The sequence below is a fragment of the Elaeis guineensis genome, chromosome 1 (genome assembly GCF_000442705.2).
Source record: "Elaeis guineensis isolate ETL-2024a chromosome 1, EG11, whole genome shotgun sequence".
NCBI classification, from domain to species: domain Eukaryota; kingdom Viridiplantae; phylum Streptophyta; class Magnoliopsida; order Arecales; family Arecaceae; genus Elaeis; species Elaeis guineensis.
In genome coordinates, this window is record NC_025993.2 from 65,260,368 (window position 1) to 65,279,316 (window position 18,949).

General features: G+C 36.7%; 1 non-coding gene across 1 annotated transcript; it reads left to right on the forward strand.

Moving 5' to 3' along the window:
• The first annotated feature begins 2,151 nt into the window (after window positions 1–2,151).
• On the forward strand, window positions 2,152–2,257 carry LOC140854965 (small nucleolar RNA R71). The gene has a single exon (XR_012138058.1). It is a non-coding gene; the product is annotated as a small nucleolar RNA R71 (small nucleolar RNA).
• The last annotated feature ends 16,692 nt before the right edge of the window (window positions 2,258–18,949 follow it).

Sequence of the window (18,949 nt, forward strand, 5' to 3'; positions counted from 1 at the left end):
AGCATCTAGCCATTTCACTACTTCCTTTTTCATGACTTCCCGCATATTCAGATTCAATCTTCGTTGCATGTCCCTATGTGGAGCCTCAACCTCGCAGTGAATATGATGCATGCAAACAGAAGGATCTATACCCTTCAAATCAACAATTGACCACCCTATAGCCTCTTTATGCTTTTTGAGTACCCCGACAAGTTTGTCTTCCTGGTCGTTGGTTAGGTCAGACGCAATGATCACTGGAAAGGTATCATTGGATCCAAGAAATGAATATTTTAGCACGGCAGGAAGAGACTTTAGCTCTAGAGTAGGTGGTACTTCTAAGGACGGTACCAGAGGGCCTGATTGAATTGGTAATTGCTCGTACTTTACAGTCCAAGGGGGATTGGTGCTAAAATTGGGAGGTTCTAGCAAAGCATGTATTTCTTCAGTGTATCCATCAATATCAAAATTATCCATTCCAAAATGTGTTAGGCATGCCTGTAAAGGATCTGAGTTGAGCAAGGTAGGAGCTTTATCTTCTATAACTTCCTCTAACAAGTTGATCTCATTATGGTCGTACACAGGTGGTCCCAAAGAAGCATTGAAAATATTCAACCTTAGCTTCTTATTTCCGAAAGATACATCCATAACTCCGGTCCTACAATTTATACAAGCATTAGTAGTTGCTAAGAAGGGTCTACCTAGGATGATTGGTATTTGGTTGGGGTTGCTGCCAGATTCCATATCCAGCACAAGAAAGTCAACAGGAAAGTAAAATTCATCTACTTTCACCAATACGTCTTCCAGCATTCCACGGGGTACCTTAATGGATCAGTCTGCTAGTTGTAAGGTCACTGTCGTGGGTTTTAACTCTCCAAATCCAAATAGGTCATATACAGAGCTCAGGAGAAAGTTGACACTTGCACCCAAATCTAATAATGCCTTCTTAATCGTGAGGTTTCCTATGACACAAGAAATAATTGGGGTACCTGGATCTTTCAGTTTGGATGGGGCAATTTGCTGAAAAACTGAGCTGGCCTACTCAGTTAGGTGGATTTTTCTTGGTATTTGTGCCTTAGATTTTTGTTTCTGTGTACACAGGTCCTTTAAAAATTTGGCATAGGTTGGAACTTGCTTAATGGCATCGAGAAGAGGTAAGTTTATCTGGACCTGTTTAAACAGTTCCAACATTTCATTCATTTTTATACCCTTCTTATCAAAAGGTAGAGAGGATTCTAAAGCACTGGGAAATGGAGCTTTAGGTGCAGGTGCTGGGTTAACAGGTTCTTTCCTCTCTTCAGATTTCTTCTTTTCTGTTGTAGCTAGAATTGGTTGCTCTTGTTGTTGGATTGCTTCAGGTTGATTTAAGATTTTTCTGCTTCTAAGTGTCATGATTGATTTGGCATGTTCAAAAAAAGTTTCAAGACCAATGGAGCTTTCAGCCCTGTACTGTCCTTTTGGGTTATTAATAGGTTGACTAGGTAATTTGCCTTCTTCCCTCCTACTGAAAGCTGTTGCTAACTGACCTATCTGGGTCTCTAGCTTTGCTATTGATTGCATATGGGAGTGAAGGAGTCGGGTATTCATTTCTAGTCCTTTAAGTGCTTGCAGTACCTTTTCTTCGAAAGCCGAGCTATGAGTACTCGGAGTGGGTTGAGGAGGGTTCTGGTATTGTGGCTGGGATGGATGCCTAAAAGTTACATCCGGGTAATCTGATCTTTGTTGCACCGGAGGAACCACTGGTTGTGATTTCCATGAGAAATTCGGATAGTTTCTCCATCCCGGATTGTACGTACTAGAATAGGGGTTGTTCCATGTTCTATGAGTAGTTTGGGCTTGATGGACTTGTTCTTGTACATGTTCAGAAAACTGTGGTGCAACCAGACAATCATTCACACAATGAGTGGGGCTCAAACACAATGCACATATATCTTGTATCTAACGGGATGGAGAAGGTGACTGTCCTATACAATCGATCTAACTTTTGAGACATGGGTTTATCTCTAATAGAGGCAGACATATGATGTAATGAATTTTTACTTAAAATTTCAAACAATTGCCATGCCTCATCTTCACTTTTCAACATGAATGTCCCACCACATGATGCATCGACCATTTATCGATGTCTTTCAGATAGCCCATCATAAAAATATTGGATTAACTGCCACTTGGGTACAGCGTGGTGGGGATATTTTTTAATAAGGTCCTTTAATCTCTCCTATATTTCATGAAATATTTCTCCATCTAATTGGGAAAAACTAGTTATGGCTTTCCTTATTTGATTAGTTTTTCCTATGGAAAAATATTTCTTGAGAAACTCTCCTTGCAGTTGGTCCCAGGTTGATATAGTCTTGGAATCCAAAGTATGTAGCCAGTATTTGGCTTTGTCCTTAAGTAAGAAAGGGAATAATTTTAACCTAAGAGCATCATCGGAGAAGTTGTAAATTTTGATAGTTGAGCATATCTCAAGAAATTCTTCAAGATATTTATAAGGGTCCTCATTACCAAGTCCATAAAATAAAAGTAATATTTGGATTATACTGGACTTAATTTCATATTGAGTGGCCTCCACAGGGGGCACTTGAATACAAGGAGAGTAGGTATATGTGGAAGGAGTAAAGTACTCCTTCAATGAGCGTGAAGGATTAGCCTCACCAGGTGCAGCCATGTCTCTAACTCGGATAGTCTTGAGAGTCTTTTTTAATTCTTCGTCTAATGGTTGCAATTTGGGTTTTAGTGATCGTCGACCTAACATGCAACTAAAAGGTCTATGTAGGACTATCCTAATCAAAGATTTTTTTTTTTAATTCAACCATGCCAAGGTCCCCGGCAACGGTGCCAAAATTTGATGCGTAGTCGTTGATAGCACCAAAAATAACTCTACTCACTACGTAGGTAGGATGAGTCAAGATCTTATCCTCAGGGATCTTGGGCTAAGTTGAGATTACAAGACAGAAGCGTTATTTTGATTTAAAAAATAAACTATCTTAAAATTAATATAATTAGAAAATAAAGAGCTCGAGAGTTTTGAATTAATTTTGCACTAGTAGAATTGTATCTCTTTTTTTTAATTAAATAATTATGATTAATCTTAAGAAAAATACCTATCTTTCCTCGACATGCCCCATACCCGTAGATCACGGTGCATCTCCAAAAAGTACTAGGTAGATAACTCTTCTTTTCTCGACACGCCCCGTATCCGTAGATCACGGTGCGTCTCCGAAAAGTAAAAGTTGTTCCTAATATTAATCTAACATGAAAGCATAAATAAAAGCATATGAAAGAGAGCAAATAAAGAACTCATGACGATTTAAATAAAAAGTATAATCTTTATTGCATATAAAGAAATACAAGAAAGTTTAGAACAATAAACCTACTCTATGTCGTTACAAAATTTTTTCTCCACTCCCGAGACTGCTAGCCTAGCTGCTCATGAAGAAATCCCTTTCTATTCCTCTATGCAAGGCTCTAGAAGAATTTCTGGGCTCCCCCTCCAATGGGAGTACAAAAGCCTTTTTATAGGTGTTAGGAGAGAGGAGTTTTACATAGTTTTCCGATGTGGGACTAAAGAAAATACTAAAGACTAAAAGATGGATGGATGAGATGGAAAGATCACAAGCAGATAAAGAAAATATAAATTTTTCCTCTTGAAGTATTTCCAAGAATTAAATTTTTTTCTTTAATTTTTAGATCCCTCGCCACTGTGTCCGCCATGCCAAATTCCCTGCGAACCCCGTCCCGTGCTTGCCGTGCCCACCCGCGCGCTCACCCATGCCCGCACCCACGCGTCCGCCCACACGCTGCTTCCGCGTGAACCCACCGCGTGACATTAGCTTACGCTCCAAATTACAAAAAGAAACTTTTGTTTCTTTAAAATGATGTCTATATCCTTTTTGGGTTCCTTGCATAGTATCTTCATTTTTTATAATACCGTATGCATCCTTCTTTTATTTAAATTTTATTTTAAATCTAATTTTCTTCAAACTTGAGTCTTTTTGATCTACGAATCGGACTCTTTGTATCGACGATCACTTTTTCTGTAAAACATAAAAAGAAGCATCAAATTTTTAATAAATAAAATAAATTAAATATAATTTTTTGCTTTAAATTATTTAAATTAAGTATTTATCAGCCATCATTGGGTCCCTCACCTAACAGTTATTGGGCCCAACCCCATCCTTACCCTGGAGCAACTCTTTGCTAATAGAGTGGTTGCGTATTTCCGATGTAATTGAACCACTGTAACCAGTCGAGAACAATCAACGTTAGTAGCACGCCTGCATATCTACAATATTGGATGGCCTATGGACTTAATATTTGTGGAGAGGTTTAGATTTAAGTTTCATCTAATCAATCATCATATGACCAATCTAACTGGTATGGGCTAAACGAAACCACTAAGCAACCTAATTCAAGACCCAATCTTCCAAATTAGTCAGATAGGTGGAGATCGGTGGGGATCCTCCCATTGCTTTCCTTAGACATCAATGAATTGATCAGATCAGCTAACGAAATCAATTAAATAACTATATCTCATTAACTTGCCTTAGACACCAATAGGTTGATTGTTCAGAATTGATCAGCTTAAGCGAATCGGGCTCAAATCAACGAGCTAAATTAGATCTTTAGGTTAATCGATTCTACATATGGGATTTAATCGATTTGATCAACAACAATTGTATGATCATTAACTTAATTGATTTGACCCTAATCAATATTTGACTCAATTTAGTTAATTACTTAATCAAATTAGACCCATATGACTCAAATCAAAAATCTTAAATGCAATCCTATTACATGACCTAATTAATGATTTTCTCATGACCAAAATCGTCATGCACAAATCTAAATTTTAGATTCTAAAATCATATTTCAAATCTAAATTCTTTACATGAAAGTAAATTTTAAAATATAAAAATAACTTTTAGATTTTAATGCACAAACATTATCATATATATGCATGTAAAATTAGATCTAAACAAAATTTCAGATCTAAGCATGATATCATATATCTCATATACTAATCATGGATAAGATTAAAAGTAATTTTATGATCTGAATATATAAACATATAACATATATATGAATCAAAATTTAAATCATATAAAAATTTCAGATTTTATGCATGCATCTATATATCACATGAACATGAATTAGAACTCTTTCTAAATCAAAATTTAGATCTATGCATGCAAAACATATCAACTATATGTTCTAAAATTAAATCCAAAATCAAATTTTAGATTAGAAGATCCATCTATACATCTCATGTATCAAATAAAAATCTAATTTTAAAATCTTTTCAAAAATATGTATTTCAAAATTTAGCATATGAAAGCCCATGGCTCTGATACCACTGTTGAAATTCAGAAATTGGTGCATATCTATGTGTTTCAAAATTTTATTTTCTAAACACCATAGTGGAGAATAAGATTAAAATATTTTTAATTTAAATTATACATGCATAAAAATATAAAATAACATGGATCTATTTCATATGCTGAAATTGATAGATGCTGAAATTTAGATTGTGATCAAATCACATACCTGTTTCACAATCTTTTTCTTCAAATCTGGATCTGAAAGAGAAGAGATTCTCTTAGCTATACAAGTATTTAGCCTCATGAGTATCCACTCAAGATCAGCTTGGAATAGCCCTCTTTAATCTAAATTTTCTTCTCCAAAATTCAGCCTGCTAAATTTGAACGAAGCCTGGATCGCGATCAACACTTGATCTCTTCTCTTGATCTTTTTCTTCTTCTCTTCTTTAGAGTTTCTCCTTGCTATGTGCTACTATCAGATACTAGAAACCAGCAAAGAAGAGGCACCCAACAGTCTTGGGCATGGAACACCTTGGGATGCACATCCCAAAAGAAGGGGCATGTAGAACGCCCAAGAGAGAAGAGAAATGGGGAGGAAGGGAGGGTGTGGAGACCTTCTATAGGTGTGGGCCTGCTGGTTTGGATGCTCTAGGGATCTTAGGAGAGGTTCCTTTAAATTGGCATAAGGATTGAATCCTATTCAATCATATAATACAAGTCCTACTTGCATTGGATTTCCTATTAACTTAAGTTATCCAACTTACTTTAGGAGATCCTTTAGGTGCCAACAATTGGATCCCTTGCACACATAATTAGATATCCCAAAATACACCCAAGAGATGCCCCATAGGAGAATTAAAGGCCTTCTAATCAATGGACATGCCCAACTTGATCAAATCAAGGTGGCGCCTAAGAATAACTATCAAAAAAATTAATTAGAGACTTGCACCCTTAATTTATATGATCCATAATCTTAGACATCCAATAATTGGAGTCTTATAAATCTTATTCATGTAGGTTATTAGCAGATAATTAAGTTAGAATTATCTTATCAAATAAGTAATCTCAACGGAAAGAAGAATTGGATCCAATCATGTGCTAGCAAGGTTACCATGAATCCAATCGATTTCTCTAAACTCAATTGACACTTCATAAACTCAGTTACTTATTCTAAATCTAATCTCTTTATTGTATGATCCCATAGGTTCAATTCTATCTGGTAGTAAGATATACAATGATCTCTATCATCATATCATTGAAACTCTTTTCAATGGGTTGAAATAATTTCACTCTAACTCAGTAAGGATTGTCGATCCAGAACAACCCAAGTGAGCTCTCACAATCCACCAATGACACCTAGTAGTATGTAGTGGCAATCCAGTAAAACTGAAATAAACCTCTAGGTGTAGCTAACATGTGATTCAATCTCTCTATCATGAGTTCTGACTAGATGGTAGGTCATGGATAAATTATCAAACCTCATCATCAGTCATATAATAGATTCGATTAGCTCAAGTCCAATTGTGACTTCTATGAAAACTCCTTTCCATCAATCACACTGCTGTGGCCACAGACTCTTGGACTTAACCTCTTAAATATCATAGGACTACTCTTCTCTATCAAGATCGATAGATCCTATCTTGATGCATACCCCACTCCAACAATGGACCAACTGTCGCCAACATCCACTACAAGGGTTTATTGAGACTTATGTTTATGTGTCTGTCAAACTCCAGCAGCCTCACTACGAGTAGCAGTACCATCTCAAGTCAAAGGATCAATCATGCAACTACAATATCGAGATAATCACTGATGATCGAAAAGAAATCCAAGTGATCTCTTGAATGGTTACGCTCAGTACTAGTTGTTCTCTAACAACTATCTACACTCGTCATTCTGTATCTCTACACAATAGACTAGAGACTCATCTATCTCGAAAGAAGTGATTTGTGTGTCAGTCTATCTAGATCTATCATCATCCTCATGATGATCCTATGATCAAGAGTATTTAAAAATTAAATATATATCTCTAATTCTCAACACCTTGAGAATATGTATCGAAACTAATTTCATGGATGATTCAAGGACACGTCATACTTGAATAAAAAGGAACTTATCCTTTTATTGATCATATCAATATATTAAGTATAAAATTATATCATAGATTTATTACAATGTGTCAGCCATATTGACTTCTAGGACATACATCTAACAATCTCTCACTTAGACTAAAGCCAATTGACCATAAATTTAAGTCCCATCTTCTCAAGGTGGACTTTCATTTTCAATTGGCTCAACTGCTTAGTCAGTGGATCTATCACGTTGTTCGTGGAGTCTACTCTTCGTACCTCGACATGTTTCTTTTCGAAGTAATCGCGTATGATGTGATACTACCACTCGATGTGCTTCGATTTCTGATGAGATCTCGATTCTTTAGCAAGTGTTTTGGCTCCATTATTATCGCTGTACAGTGGTATGGCATCTGATGTCATAACCCCAAGTTTCGCGATGAACTTCTTGAACCAAAAGCCTTCCTTTGCAGCTTTCAAAGCAGCAACATACTCAACCTCCATGGTTGAAACAACTATGATGGGTTGCTAGAAACTCTTCCAGCTGACTGCACCATTATTACAAACAAACACATATCCTAATGTAGATTTTCTATCATCAGGATCAGACATGAAGTTTGAGTTAGTGTATCCCTCGACTCGCAACTCAGAATCACCTCCAAAGATCAAGAACAAATCCTTAGTACTTCTTAAGAACTTTAGGATGTTCTTCACGGCTATCTATCACTCCTCGCCTGCATTAGACTGATACCTGTTCATGACACTCACAGTAAGGATAATGTCAGGTCAAGTACATAGCATGGCATATAGATAAGGCTTTGTCTTAAATCCCAAAATCTTATCCTAAAACTAAGATAGGTTGTAAGAAAGAAAGGAGAGCAACAGAGAGAAATTAGAAACCCGATCTGAATGCCATGGACATCCAGTGCCTCAATCATTTTATAGCCACCAGAGGGATACCAAAAGGGAGGGACATGCCTCATCCAAGAGGTTTATCTGATCAAATTATCAGAGATAAGAGTTTCTTTAAGCAGAAGGACTCTTATCACCGATACACTGATCTGCACCTTCACCTGCGCATGTGACCAAAGAAGGGATGTTTTCGCATCCCTTCTCAAATAAAAAAAAATCAACAAAAATCTATGTGGATAGGAGACTCATTTTTAATTCCAAAAAATTTGATATGGAGATAAAATACTCACAGAAGGATGTTATCCTCGCTTCTCTTCACACGAGTTCTGATCACCACGTGTGTGCACACGAGGAAGTATCCAGCATCCGTTTAGCCATCTGATAATAGCTTATCAAATCTAAAACATTATCAAAAAAAAATTATTCCAATTTGAAAGTATTTGATTAGGAGGACTTTCCAAACCACAGAGAGATGCGATGCTTCATCCCGCGTGCACAAGACATCCTTCTCATTTCCAATTTTTCTCCACCCCAAAAGTTTCAAAAAATAATCCATCTCATGCTATGAGATGTGCAGCAGAGGATCAATAGTGATGTGGGCTACCACATGCATCTTAATCCCATACCAGAAGGACTCCTCCTTCTGCTCACACCTACATGCACATGCTGAATTTGATTTACGCCAAGAGTCCTTCACAACTTGGACTCTTCAATTTTGATGTTAATTTAAGATTTGATGCCTCAATTTGAGCTACTTCCAGGTGGCACGATCTGACCCAAATACCCACCAAATTGGACTAGCTAATTAGCAAAGGATGAGACCAAATTGATCTCCAAAGAAGCTAGATTTCCACACGTGCTAGCATGCTTATCAGAACTCTGATTGAATTCAAAGTTCTAATCATCCTTTTTTAAAAGGGTCCTTGGCCAATTTTCATATGTGTGTAACCCATTAGGCTTCACATCTAGTTAGCAGTAGGTTTGAGTGCAAGTTGACTAAATTTAATTAGATTTCAATCTAACCGATTTAGGTCCAATCGAGCTAACCCGAGCTCAACAATTAGAATCCTTTTTAATTGACGATCGAATTAAACTCCTTAATTCTATCAAATCTATAAGTCAAGATTGATATCTAGCAATATATCATGACTACCTAGAAGATATAAAATTTGATAAAAATACTAAATATATCCTTCAATGGTAAGTTACTGTGCAATTCAATCCTTCGATTATCTCTGCACCCTGAATATGTTCATGAGTATGGAACCATATCAAACTCAAACACATAGTCATATCGATTCTTAATTAATCAATGATGACTTCGATAAAGCAACATTAGAAACTCTTTCTAATCTTCTTCCTGCTTTTTGTCAAAAGATTTTTATCAAGCCATTTAGGAATGAGAATTCACAAGATGCGATCTCTGCTTACTAGGAGTGATCAATTCCATATTGACCTACTCATAACTTTCAGACATACTCCACCATATCCAGAACACTCCGTATATATCTTAATGCCATGCCTGGATATGAACCAAAATATGAGTTCATGTGCACAAGATTCTATGGTGATCTCAAGTCTAAAGATTACTTGCACAACTCCCATTAGAGAACTATCTTTGACATGCAAGTAAGGCTTCCATAAGATATTCTCTTTCATCGAGTCAATTCAGTGGATTCATTTTTCAAATGAGTACATACATTATGGTATTAGTGTCTCATACACAAGTGGCTAGTGAGATCTACCATCTTCTCCATCGAGTATACATAGGATGTGCCAGTCTATCTGAAATATTGATCTCTGACTTAATGTTCCTACAATCAAAAATATTTAAGATTAAGATTTTAGGATTTTAGATCTCACTAGCATGACCCATTCATATCTCTTAAAATTATTGTCCTAATCTTTGGAGTTCATCATAATCTTAGACATAATAAGATGCAGCTAAAATGATTAATCAATATCTCATTTTATTATCAAATAATAAATATCATTATATGAGTTGAAAAATTATAAAAAAAAATCCATTGCAACACACTTACGATTGACTTGTAGGGCACTCTTCTTTCAATCTCTCACTTACACTGAAGCCAATCACCTTTGTATCTCATACAATCAGGATGGCGATCAAATAGTTGCTGTAGTATAGCCTTAGTGAATGGGTCTGCTATATTGTTCTTTGTATCTATTCGTTCAAAGATAATTTCTCAAATGAGGTAGAAGTGTCTAAGGATATGCTTGGATCTATAATGAGACCTAGATTCCTTAGATTGAATAATGACCCCAGTGATATCACAATAGAGTGACATCGTTCTTTCAATCTCAAAAATGACCCCTAATTCTATTATGAATTTCTTCATCTAGATAGTTTCCTTAATGGCTTCACTAGCAGTGATGTACTCTATCTCAGTAATTGAGTCAGCTACTGTCTACTGCTTGAAACTCTTTCAACTTACTGCCCCACCATTTAGGGTAACATGTATCCTGATATTGACTTGCTATCATTCGGATCAAATTGAAAACTCGAATCTGTATATCCCTCTAGTTTCAACTCTGAGTCTCCATATATGAGAAGAAACATCTTTAGTTCTTTTTAGATACTTCAGAATATTTTTCACAGCTTTTCAATGATTCTCTCTTGGATCAGCCTGAAATCTGCTAGCTATGCCCAAAGCATAAGCTACATTAGGTCTGGTACATAGCATAGCATACATAATTAATTCAAAGCCGAAGTATAAGGGATTTCATTCATCCTCTTCCTCTCTTTTGGTATCTTAGGATATATTTTCTTAGAGAGACGTATACCATGACTTGTAGGCAGATAACTTTTCTTACTTGCCTCTATATTAAACTTCTTTAACATGAGATAAGCCTAACATCCTTTTAGATCATCTTTATAGATCTTTATACCCAGTATATAGGACATTTCACCCAAGTCTTTCATGAAAAACTTATTCGATAGCTAAGTATTGACCGATTGCATCATTGAGATATCATTCCCAATGAGCAGTATGTCATTGATATATAGAATTAAGAAGACAACAGCACTCCCACTTGTCTTCTTATACACACATGGTTCATCCTTATTTTTGATAAAGCCAAACTCTTTGACTGTCATATCAAATCGGATGTTTCCGCTCTTTGAAGCCTGCTTTAATCCATAAATAGATTTCTTTAGCTTGCATACTTGATTTGCCCTCCCACTTGAGATAAATCCCTCTGACAGAGTCATATAGACCCCTTCATCAAGATTACCATTGAGGAAAATGGTCTTAATTACTAATTAGGTTATGATTTTTCTTTGTACAGAAATGGCCACTTCCCTATCGCTCTGATCATTGTTGGACAATGATAATTTGGTAGGACCCAACTTCGGTAGCTGGTATCGAAAGTTGAAGATAGTCCTGGAGCATGAATGGATCTTATATGTGATAACGGATCTTGCATCTGAGGAGCTAGCTGTGAATGCACGTGGAACAGTCAGAGACACTTACCAGAAGTGGCTCAGTGATCGGACTACGGTGCGCTGCATCATGCTGGCTGCCATGAGCAACGAGTTCAGTCGCAGATTTGAGATGGCTCAGCCAAAAGACATGCTTCAAGTGTTGGAGGATGCCTTTGGCACACTTGATGACGTGGAGAGGCACAAGACTAGTTGTGCCATCTTCAACACCAAAATGCGGGATGGTGCCTCTATCACTAATCATGTATTGTACATGATCGAGCTGATGAAGTGTTTGAGCAATCTCGACTTTTCCTTGCATGAGCAGCTTGGGAAAGATACAATACTGAACTTGTTGCCCAAGTCTTATCTCTCATTCCTCACTCATTATAGAATGATAAAACCTAAAGTAAACTACCACAAGTTACTAGGGTTGCTTCAGAACTTTGAGAAGGATCACCAACTCCACAAGGAGTCAGTGAGCTTAGTGAGAGGTTCATCTTTTGGTTTTTGACCCTTTGAGAAAAGGAAGAAAAAAGTGAAGAAGGTGCAAGTTCAGGCTGAGACATCAGTGCAGGGCCAGACTAGAAAGATCAAGCCCGATAAGAGTCAAGCTGAATGCTTCTTTTGCAAAAAGCGAAGGCACTGGAAGAGGAACTATCCTCAGTACATTACCTCCCTGGATCCGAACTGGCAGAGAAAGAAGCAAGCTATTGCTGGGTAAGATATTTATATGATAACTCTTTGCAATTTCTCTATTTGTGATATAACTGATTGGGTATTGAATACTGATAGCCCTTACTATATTTGCAATTCATTGCAGGGGTTGTAGGTCAGTAAGAGATTCGAGCAAGATGAGAGGTTCCTGAACGTTGAAGATGGAAGACCAGTTCCAGTTCTAGCATTAGAAATCTTGAAACTTGTATTTGAGTCCCATACCTTTGTTCTTAATGATTGTCATTTCTATCCCAGTTTCTTTTTAAATGTTATTTCTGTATGCCTTCTGGCTATAAATGATTATGAAATATCAATAAAGAAATAAGTTTATAATATCATTATGAATGGTGTTACTACTTTTTGTGGACATTTGAACAATAGTGTGTATATGTTATCACAACCTGTTAACGTAGTCTATTCTACAGGCAAGCACCTTAGATTAGATAGTGTATCAGATATCTACTTATGGCACTGTAGGTTAGGTCATATAAACAAGAACAGGATAAACAGATTGACTTAAGAGAGAATCCTCGAAGTCAGTGATTATAAATCACTTTCAACATGTGAGTTCTATCTTCTTGGTAAAATAACCAAGTCACCTTTTACTGAAAAAGGTGAGAGAGCTACTGAGCTCTTGGGCCTAGTACATATTGATGTATGCAGGCCCATGAGCATAAGTGCTAGAGGTGGATATTTCTACTTCATCACTTTCACGGATGATCTATCCAGATATGGATATGTCTATCTGATGAAACATAAGTCAGATTCATTTGAAATGTTCAAATGATTTTGAAGTGAAGTAGAAAAATAAATTGAGAAGAGTATTAAAACTCTTTGGTCTGACCAAGGAGGGGAATACCTATCTGGTGAGTTTCTCACATATCTAGGAGAGAATGGGATTCTCTTCCAATGGACTCCTCCAGGAACACCACAGCATAATGGTGTGTCTGAAAGGAGAAATCGGACTCTGTTAGACATGTCCGATCTATGATGGATTTTACCAGCTTGCCGATATCCTTCTGGAGATATGCACTCAAATCGACCTGTTATCTGTTAAATAAGATTTCAAGTAAGTCTGTACTTAAGACTCCATATGAGATATGGACAGGACGTAAGTCAGCACTTTCATACCTTAGGGTCTGGGGGTGCCCGACCTATGTCAAACGGTTAGTTACAGATAAACTTGGATCTAGGTCTGACAAATGCACATTCATAAGGTACCCCAAAGAGATCAAAGGATATTTTTTCTACTATGCTAATGAACAAAAGGTATTCGTTAGCTTTAAGACAACCTTTTTAGAAAAGGAGTTCCTTGATGAAGGAACCGTTGCCTCTAAGGTTGAACTTAATGAAGTTCAACAGGTAGAGGGACCGACACTAATAGTTGAAATTGAGTTGGATTTGATTAGATCAGATTTGGAGCCCAATATACCTGCATCATTAAGGCGATCCGATAGAGTACCATGTCAGCCAGACAGATACTATAATTTTTTGGTCTGGGATGGTGATCCCATTGAACTCGATGAGAACGATGAGGATCCAATTACCTATATGGATGCAATGTAAAGATCTGATTCTGAGAAATGGCTTGAAGTCATGAAATCTGAAATGAAGTCCATGAAGGTCAACGATGTATGGACATTGATTGACCCACCTGAAGGGGTTAAACCCATTGGGTGTAAATGGACCTTCAAAAGGAAGAGGGACACAGACGAAAAGGTGGAGACTTATAAAGTCCGTCTGGTTGCCAAGGGGTATCGTCAATATTATGGTATTGACTATAATGAGATGTTCTCCCATGTGACAATGCTCAAATCCATTCAGATAATACTTGCAATAGCTACCCATCTGGATTATGAGATCTGACAGATGGATGTAAAGAGAGCTTTCCTGAATGGAGAGCTGATCGAAGAGGTGTATATGATACAATCTGAGGGGTTTACATCCACAAATGAGTCCAAGGTGTGCAAGCTTTAGAGATCCATTTATGGATTGAAGCAAGCTTCTCGAAGTTGGAACATGCTTTTTGATAAGGTGATCAAAATGTATGACTTCGTTAAGAATGGAGAAGAGCCCTGCATCTATAAATGGACAAATGATCCAGTTATGGTATTCCTTATCTTGTACGTTGATGACATTCTCTTAATTGGGAATAACATCCTCGCACTACAGGGAATAAAAGTTTGATTATCATCGCAGTTCTCCATGAAGGACTTGGGTGAAGCATCCTACATCCTAGGGATGAAGATCTATAGGGATAGATCTAAAAGGATACTTGGGTTATCCCAGTCCACATACATAGACACTGTGCTGAAGAGATTCAGCATAGAGAATTTCAAGAAGGGCTATCTACCGATAGGCCATAGAATTTCTCTCTCTAAGAAGGATTGTCTGACAACTCCTGAAGAGAAAGAGCATATGAGTAGAGTCCCATATGCTTCAGTCATGGGATCTATCATGTATGCCATGATATGTACAAGGCCAGATGTGGCATACTCACTAGGAGTAGTGAGTAGATACCAATCTGATCTTGGAGAAAACCACTGAAAAGTGGTTAAAGCCATCTTTAAGTATTTGAGAAATACTAAGGACCAATGGTTGGTTTATGGCGAGTTAGATCTGAAACTTGTGGGGTTCACAGACTCTAGCTTTCAATCTAACCATGATGACAGTAGAAGCGTGTCAGGTTATATCTTTACTCTGAATGGTGGAGCCATCTGCTGGAAGAGTTTCAAGCAACATACTGTGGCATACTCTATTTGTGAGGTGGAGCACATCACAGCATCGGATGCCGTGAAGGAAGTTGTGTGGCTGAGAAAATTCATCATCGAGATCGAAATAGCACCCTCTCTCGATAGTCCGATCCTGCTCTACTACGACAATACTGGTGCCATAGCTCAGGCGAAGGAACCCAAAGCACACCAGCGGATGAAGCACATTTTGCACCACTTCCATCTGGTCTGGGAGATCATGGATAGAGGTGACATCGACCTTCAAAAATCGACAGAAAGGAGAATCTGGCCGACCCCTTCACTAAAGTGCTAGCGATAAAGGAGTTCGACAACCACAAGTCGAAGATGGGTATTAGATACTGTGCCGAGTGGCTTTAGGACAAGTGGGAGTTGTTGAAAAATATATCCCAAAAGTCAATCATCAACCTGTTGAAGGTTGAGCAACCTTGTATTGTAATTAATTTGTTAATAAATAAAATATATTTTTGATATTTTTATCATAAATTTTCATCTTTTAATGAACTCCGTTGTTGTGATGAAGTCCTTAGGATTATTTAGGTTCGATAAAGAGAGGATTTATCGATTAATCCTTAAAACTGTTCACGACCAAATGATGGACTGTTAATAAGGACGATAGCTTCTATCGAGCATAGGTCACTATAGGCCATATGGGTTGGTTATCCTCTTAATCAAAGAGTGTGGAGACACTGGTATGGCATACAGGTGAGATGTAAGGGTACATCGTCATTGAACGTGACCAACTCCAGAGCATTCTGCTGTTGAGAATGTCTCTAATAGAATATAGATATAAGAGTCCCTTAGACCTGAGATCGTCTCAGGAGGTGGGGTGAAGAGTCCTAGTGATCCTAGACTCTTATAGGATTCTGCCTCTCTTCATAATTTTATATCCAAAAATATGCTAAAAAAATATGGGATATATTTTTATAAACCTTTTTATGGTAAATAATTTTTCCATCTGATCTCTCACAAAAGATCTTCTCAAAATGTCACATATATAAGGAGAAATAAATTTATTGGCATCGAGAGATTGATCTGGATGAGAATAGATTCTCCTGATAAGGAATATTTTAAAATCTAATTTTAGAATCTTCCTTTTATTAAAACTAAATTAGATTTAGATGTGAGATAGAGAAGGAAAAGGACTCTTTGGTGTAAAAAAATCTTACACAAAATAATTTTTTATGTGGATATATATGGCATACAAACTAGATTGGCACAAGGAGAAGAGTCCTATTCCAATAAGGACTCTTAATTTTCTTATTTGGATTCAAACTAAATCATATCTGGTTTAGTCTAAATAAAATATCTAAAACTTAATCTAATTAAGTTCATAAATTTTTAATCAAATCTTAATTAAATTAAAAATTGATTGAATCAAAGTCCTAATCAAATCAGAAATAATTTTCTCTTAGCGATTAGGTCATCTCATAACCTAAACGGGTCAAACCTAATTGAATCCAATTTAATTAAATTTTATTTAATCCTCTTTACTCAATCAAATTAAGCTAATCAGTAATCTAATTACTAATTAATCTTTTATTAATTCATTAACATTTGGTGAATTAATTTATTATAATTTTTGCATAAAGTTAACCATCAATCGAATTGACGATTAAGCTCTTGAATGATTCTCAACCATTGATCAGCCACATGATCACTCAAAAACTTCTTTTAAGTGTGACCACATAGGTTTAAACCTAAGTCAATAGCATAGGAATACCTTTTTGAACCAATCGACGTAACCATCTAGCAATGATGACCCGACGTCTGGATAGGTCGAATGATAGTGAAGCAACATTCAAGAATCTATTGGCGTATGGTTATCGCATAATTCATCTCTTTGACCCTAATGCTCGAGGATGATCTAAGATTTAACTGTCAATCCTAGATAAGTCATCCATACTGTATTTCAATCCTTTTGAAATCCATCACATGTATTACTCGAGCTCAGATTTTGCTAAATTGAAATACACTGATGCATATCTCCTATTAATTTGGAGGGGTCAATTCCATCTTGACTCACGCACCACTTGACAAGTACTTGACTGTACCTAAAAATCTTCCTTCACTGAATTAAAAATTCAATTAGTCCAGCACCAAAGTGTTAGGAAATATATCTCAAAAGCCAATCATCAACCTGTTGACGGTTGAGCAACCTTGTATTGTAATTGATTTGTTAATAAATAAAATATATTTTTGGTATTTTCATCACAAGTTTTCATCTTTTAATGAACTCCATTGTTGTGATGAAGTCCTTAGGACTATTTAGGTTCGATAAAGAGAAGATTTATCGATTAGTCCATAAAACTGTTCACGACCAAATGATGGGCTGTTAATAAGGACGACAGCTTCTATCGAGCATAGGTCACTGTAGACCATATGGGTTGGTTGTCCTCTTAACCAAGGAGTGTGGAGATACTGGTATGGCATAAGGTGAGATGTAAGGGTACATCATCATTGAACGTGACCAACTTTAAAGTATTCTGCTATCAAGAATGTCTCTGATGGGATATAGGTATAAGTGTCCCTTAGACCTGAGATCGCCTTAGTGACTTGCAAGCAACTCACTATGCTTTGGTACTGGACTAACTAAATTTTTAATTCAGTGATGGAAGACTTCTGGGCACAGTCAAGTACTTGCGAAGTCAGAGTGTGATCAAGATGGGATTGACTACTCCAAGAGTTGGAGAAGAATGAGTCGCTGTATTTCAATTTAGCAAAACCTTGGCCAGGGTAATCCATCGATAGATTTGATATTTTGAAATACAATATGGACAACCTGATCAGAGTTAACAGTTAAACTCTAAGGTATCCTATGAGCATTTGGTCAAGGGGATGAATTATATGAAACTATATCCGCATGGGTTCTAAGGATGTTGTTCTATACATTCAACCTATCCGACCGTCGGGTACCATTGTTAGATGGTCACTTCAATTGGTACAAAAATTTGTTCTTATGCTATTGACTTAGATTTGAACCTATAAGGTCACACACATTAAAGTTCACGATCCGATCGGATGGTTGATCAACGATTAAGAATCGTTCTAGGGTTAAATGATCAATACGATTGATATTTAACCTAGTGCAAGTGTTACAAGAGGATCGATTAGCAATTTGATTGCTAATTGCCTTAATTTGATTAAGCCAATGGGCTGAGATTAAGTCTAGTTAAATATAATTTAATTAGATTTGGTTTGGACTTGATTGGATCAAGTCCAATTGGTTTATTGGATAAGCCAAGTGCAAGAAAAAATTAGTCCTAGTTCAATTAGGACTTGGATATCCTAATTTCTAATTTGATTAAAAAATTAAATTAGATTTAAATTTAATTTAATCTAATTAAATTAGATTCTTAATTGGGTTAAGATCTATTTTAATTGGGTTGATTTAGTTTTGATTTCATTTGGTTTGAGAAATCAAATTTGAACAAGTCATAGATTGAATCCTAGTAAGACTAGGATTCCACCTTGCGCCACCTTAGCCCCCATGCCCACTATCTCTTATTTTATGCGACAAAACCTTCTCTCCCAGGCTTTCATGCATGCCCAAAGCTTTTCACTCTTTCTCTCTTACATGGAATGTGGTTGTGGATCAAGTCAAAGTAGGAATTAGTTTGGATTTTAAATTCTATGAGATAGAATTTTAGGAAACCAAAACTCTTTCCTTATGGCACTGATTTTATCCAATTTTTTTTTGAAATTGTCATGGCTTTTATGGAACATATTGTGCACCCTTTTCTAGTGGTCCATGGTAGAAAA